Below are 6,000 nucleotides of genomic sequence, written 5' to 3' on the forward strand. Positions count from 1 at the left end.
CTTTAAATGATGCTCTCTTAGATTTTCTATTGTTGTTGGTAGATTTATATAGAGCTCCGAAGAAAAACTTAATTATTTTTGATTATTTTTATTTCTTGAAACAACCGCCATTTTTTTATTCCCCCTACCTATACTCGGCAGACTCTTCAGTTTTTCCTAGTATTATACCTAGTTTTCAATTAAGTAATCAAAAATTGGGGTGAAATAACTGCCTTTTTGCTCCTCTTGGGCTCTTGTACTAATTAGTCTGGATTTATCTAGGAAGTTGGACTCTACGTTGCACCTTCACCACTGTAACTGTAAAACATTTTTTAAATGAATTTTTGATTTGGTTCAACTTGTAGTTCGCGATGCACCTGACCATTTCTTATAAACCAAGGGTCATCTAATGTGGTTCTTAGGACCTTGTTTTTCTTTAAATCGTAATTCTTTTCGTTTCTTATAGGACGCTGAGCTCTAGACTTACTTTAGTCCTAACTATTCTTTTATAAATGGACATGGTAGTATCTAGTTTTATAAATTTATAGGATGACAGTTTTTTATACACATCAAAATAGGTATCCAAAAACATTCATAAAATTCATATCTTTTTCCTAACATTCTAAAATGGAATTCCAATCCTCAGAGAATCTTTTGTGAATCGTATTTTTTTCTTGATGTCTTCATTATATTTTTGAGTAAAAATGTACAACATTTACTCATCAAAATGTTAAATATTTATTCAATCAAATTCAAGCAAATTTTTGTTATCATTTAATCACAATAGTTAACCCAATCAAGTACTATGATGATGACATTTATCCTAAAGGGAAAGGTGAAAACAATTATAGCAATGGTAAAAAGTGTGTTAGGGGGAACCCTTAATGACATATCGATCTCCGCACCCCGCATTTCGCATTCACCTTCATTCCCAAGTCATTAATTTATTTTTCAGGGCCCCGTGTTACTCAAGTACTACTTGAGCAGTTGCCATCTACTTAGAATGTAAGCGGCCAAAATATAGAGTACTGTTTAGGGGAAGACAACAGTCTTGTGATACTAACAACCATGTTTCCCCTTAAGACAGAATAATCATTGGAAGACTTAAAACATAACAGTAACAAAAATTTCAATCAATCAATACCTTCCTGGTTTTTCATTTAAATAAGAATAATTTATTCAACGAATAGGATTAAATTGGAAGATTCTTAACAGAAAGCCTGGAGTATATTAATTTACCGTTTAATTTAGTCAATTGCCTAATTTACAACTCATTTAGGTACCACTAATACAGAAAGTACTAAATCCCATACACATTGCGAAAATGGTAAAAATTGACTCTTGATTTGTTTGCCGGTATTTTAGACACTCAAGGTTTTGTAGTTGAAATCTCAAGAGTCTCTGCTCTTTCATATTAAATTATTTTATAATTTTGTGGTGCTCTGGAAAAACATGATAAGTCAGATTTGCATAATTGTATAGGAAAGTAAATTTAAAATCTCCTCGACTTAGAGAAGGGCGTGAAGGATCAGGAAACTGTGTTATTGCACCATTCTATTTTATGCTTATTTCGTAATATCTTAAGATCGAGACGAAATGATTAGCTAAACTAAAAAATATTATATGAAGAAGATGGTCAGGGTTGCGGTAAAAAAAAAAAAAATGTTTAAAAACTATATGTTCTTTTTTGACCTCAACCCTGACCATCTTCTCCATATTTATAGTTATAGTTATACGGTCAACTATATTATATAATACAAAAAATATATATATTATCACCCCAGTTGTATTTAAAAAAAAATTTGCGTAGTAATTGTTAGAGAGGTTAATAGGCATTAAACTGATTTAAAAAGGGCTTTCGATTTTGTCGAATTACCCTGTCGGCAGGAAATTTTTATGAAATCAGTAAATCTGGTAGTTATATTAAAGAAGGCAAATGCATCTTATTTCTCAGTTGAAAAACTTGCTCAGGCCACAAGAACTCTGAGAAATTATAATTTAATAAACATTTTCCTTCCTAATGTTCTTTGTGGATCCCATACAAGGACAGCTAACACTGATAAAACGCCTTGAGACAGAAGAATTGAAGATTTAGATCAATGCACAGTGAAATGAAAAATATAAACGAATCTGAATAATAACTTTTTTATATTCAAATTTTTGATCCTGAATACATCAAAAAAATTATAAAAACATAATTGAAACAAAAAATTAGATTTTTGTTTTGATTGACAAACGTAGTTGTGGCATTGTAAACAAGAAGCGACCTCGAAATTGTCATCAAACCTATGTGTTGATTTTCTCTGTTTGATGATAGAGCAGAGTTTCAATTAAGCAGTGCGTAATTAAATTTTTTCTAAATGAATAATTGATTATGCAAGTACTTTCTTATTACGTACGTAATTAAGAGTTATTATTTATTAGTTATAACCCTTATTTTTAACATCACAATTATTATGGTCCAAATAACTAAAAAATCCACAAACTCCTTGTTTGTTTTTAGAGCATAAAGTTTACCTCAAGCAACACACTGGTATTGTGGGCAATTTTATTTGCAAATTCACTAACTTTTTTTCTAAATAAAGGTTAATAAAATTATATTATTACAAAATTAGTAAATTAGTTTAGAGTAGCAAAATAAAATTAGTTCTGAGTAGAATAAAATTAATTTAGACAGTTATGGATCTATAATTGAAGACTATAAAATCAGTCGTTGATTTTAATATACACATTAGTCAACATACTGATGAATTCACGAGCGATTTCCGACTTAGTTAAGTCGGCTTTGAACCTTCGGGTTCGCTAAGTATTATTTTTTGTAAGAAATAAAACCTAGACTATTTTATTCAAATATTCAAAATTTCACGTTCTATCTATACAATTTCATAATATCCTTATTACTTATATTTTGTTGTTTATGAATTTCATTTATTCATACTAATAATAATATTAAATATTAAAATAATAATATATACAAAATAAGGTTGATGTAAGTATATAAGTTTTCTCTTTCATAGAATAACAGGCTAACTTTGCTTAAGACTTGATGATGTCTCACAAAGTGAGCACTTCCTAATTCTTAAGATTAATTTGTGATTCCTTTGATTGTTATCAGAGTTAAAATATTTTGCCGTCAACGTGGTTTAATGCTCTCCAGAAGACTAAAGAGATCTAACTTGCTCAAAAGTTAGACCCTTGAGATTAATTTATGATGGGACGATAACAACTCCCTGCTCCCTGAAACATGAGCGGTAATATCACACCGGAAAGAGGAATGTAATCCACAACGGTTAGTTAGTCCAATCAATACATCATGAACCTGAGTAGTAGTATTTTATTAGAAACAAAAGGTTATCTCTATCTAGTATTATATTTTTTATTCCCCTATACTTATACTTGGCAGACTTATCAATTATGACTAGTGATTACACATAATTTTATTAAAATAATAAAAAATTGAGGTGAAATAGGTTCTTAACCTATAGGCAAGCATAGTTTTTATAAAAAAAAATATCTAATTAATTTGAAATATAATTCATTCATTAGGCCTAATGGAAATAAATGTTTTCAAAGATGGTAGAGATCGTATTATAACCAACATGAATGTATAATGATCCTTAAAACCATTCATTGTTCATTTATTTCGTATTGGGTTATGGTTTCATTATTTGTAAGTACTGGTTCTTGACAAAAGGTTATTAAATGTGAAAAAAACATGGTCAACATCCAGTTTTTTACCCTGAGAATTAAGATTCAATGACCTTCTTCATAGACGCTGAGGGCATTTACCTGTTGGTTTAGCATTTATTAACATTTTAGGGATGCGCTCGTTACTAAGCCCTACAACCTTACACGCCGCAATAAGCAATGCAATAACTTGAATTATAGGCCTCATATTTTAGCAAATGTACTCTACTTTAAATGATGTTCTATTGTGTTTTCTAGTCCTGTCAATTATTTTTAACGTTTTGAAACAGCTGCTATTTCTTATTCCCCCAACCTATTCTCGGCAGACTTTTAGAGTAGTTGAAGTATTTCAGTTACACGTTCCCGGAAGTTCGTGTAATTGTAGAAAAACATAAAACGTACGCCTATTCCAAAAAAATGTCGTTACCCCAGAAACTATTAATAGAAGTACTATGTTTATAAGCACCTAAATAATAGAACAAAAGCCCAAGAGGAGAAAAAAGGCAGTTGTATCACCCTAATTTTTAATTACTTTAATGAAAACTGTGTATAATTACTAGTTAAAATTTATTTATACTAGTCAAAATTGATGAGTCTGTCAAGTAAAGGTATAGGAAATAAAATATTGCGGCTTTTCAAAACAAAAAAAATTAATTTTTCATTCAGAGCTCAATAACTTTATAACTACCAACATCAACAGAAAACCTAAGAAATTAGTAGAGTAAATTTGCTAAAATATGAGCCCTAATAGAGTTATTTACCTTCAATAGTTCCCGAGGTATTACTTTTTTCTTAAAAAAGTTTTTTAGCAGCATTTCATAAAAAATGCTTGAAAAATCAGAAGCTAGTGAATTTATTTCGAGATTATATCAAAAACCATTCGACGTATAAATGTCTATTAGCACCCAAAATTAAAGCTAGTTTCATGCACTATAATGTAGTCTACGACGTTGATCTTCGTAGGAGCTTGATTTATAGTTCTTCAGACAATATTTATATTCATATGTGAACATAATAAAAACTACTATCTCTACGAAAATAGATGTAATAAACTATTTTATAGTAAGTTAAATTTTCTTTATTTTGAGTGTTGGCAGATATATGTACGACTTATGATTCCTGAGATATACTTAATTTTCAAAAATCAAAAATTTTATCCAAACAAAAATCATAAAAAAATACTACTCCTACAAAGATAAACGTTATTAATTACATTATATTACAAATAACTAGTTTTAATTTGAGTGCTGGCATACATCTGTACGTCTTAAGGAGGTTCCTGCGAAACAGATATCTTAAAAAAATTCACTAACTACTGATTTTTCAGTACATTTATTATGAAACATTGCTTTTTTAAAACCTATATCACGGAAACTGTTGTACCTAAATTATTGTGGCTCATATTTTAGCAAATGTACTCGTCTTAAAATGATTTTCTCTTGCGTTTTCTAGTGTTATTAATTATTTTTAACGTTTTCAAACACTATTTTTTATCACCCCACCTATACCCGGCAGACGGGAATAAAAATTAAATTACAATTTTTTTATTCTCCCCGGCTTTTGTACTATTAGAACTAGTTAAAAGAACCCTTATGTAATGTCTAATAATTTTCTTCGCCGGCGTAAAACAAAAAGTGTTAGTTGGTGAAAAAAATTAAAATAAAAAATCAGACTGTAATAATCATCTTTGTAGTATAAGTAGTTTACTATATATGTAGTAATGCATCTAAAAAATTTCGATTTCTTATTATGTTAAATGAGATTTGATTTACAAAATCTATAATATAAAAATTTTAATATACTTAAAAAGGTAATATTTTTTTGTATATTTTTCTGTGTGCTGCACCCGATAACACACACCATGTATATGCTAGAATGCTAAATACGTATGCTAAGTTAAGTATGAAGTGCGTCCATAATACACAATGCGTATCAGTCGAGGTACCCCGGCTGATTCCGACAAAGCTATAACTTTTACATTCATCTAGATGACAAAAATAAGTTTGCTCCAGGAGCCCATAACCTCTTTGAAGTTCCAATATCTCATTGTTCAGCCTCAAGGATCTTATGCCACTAAGTCTTAGCCTTCAAGAGATTTAATTTTAGCAGTTAGCGACGAACAGTTCATTAATTTATCACTTTGGTGTGAATAGCATTTTCATATTAGCATTAAAAATTAAACTAATCTAAATAACAAACAATGCTTCAGGAACTCGCACGCGTTGTGAAATATTAGCTTATATACAATTGCCGATATTTCTTTCATCATCTTCACACAAGATAATTTAATACGAACATATTTTTTCTTTATTTTCACAACGAATATAATAGAAT

Source organism: Halyomorpha halys, unplaced genomic scaffold (assembly GCF_000696795.3).
Source record: "Halyomorpha halys isolate HHAL.00 unplaced genomic scaffold, Hhal_1.1 Scaffold840.1, whole genome shotgun sequence".
NCBI classification, from domain to species: domain Eukaryota; kingdom Metazoa; phylum Arthropoda; class Insecta; order Hemiptera; family Pentatomidae; genus Halyomorpha; species Halyomorpha halys.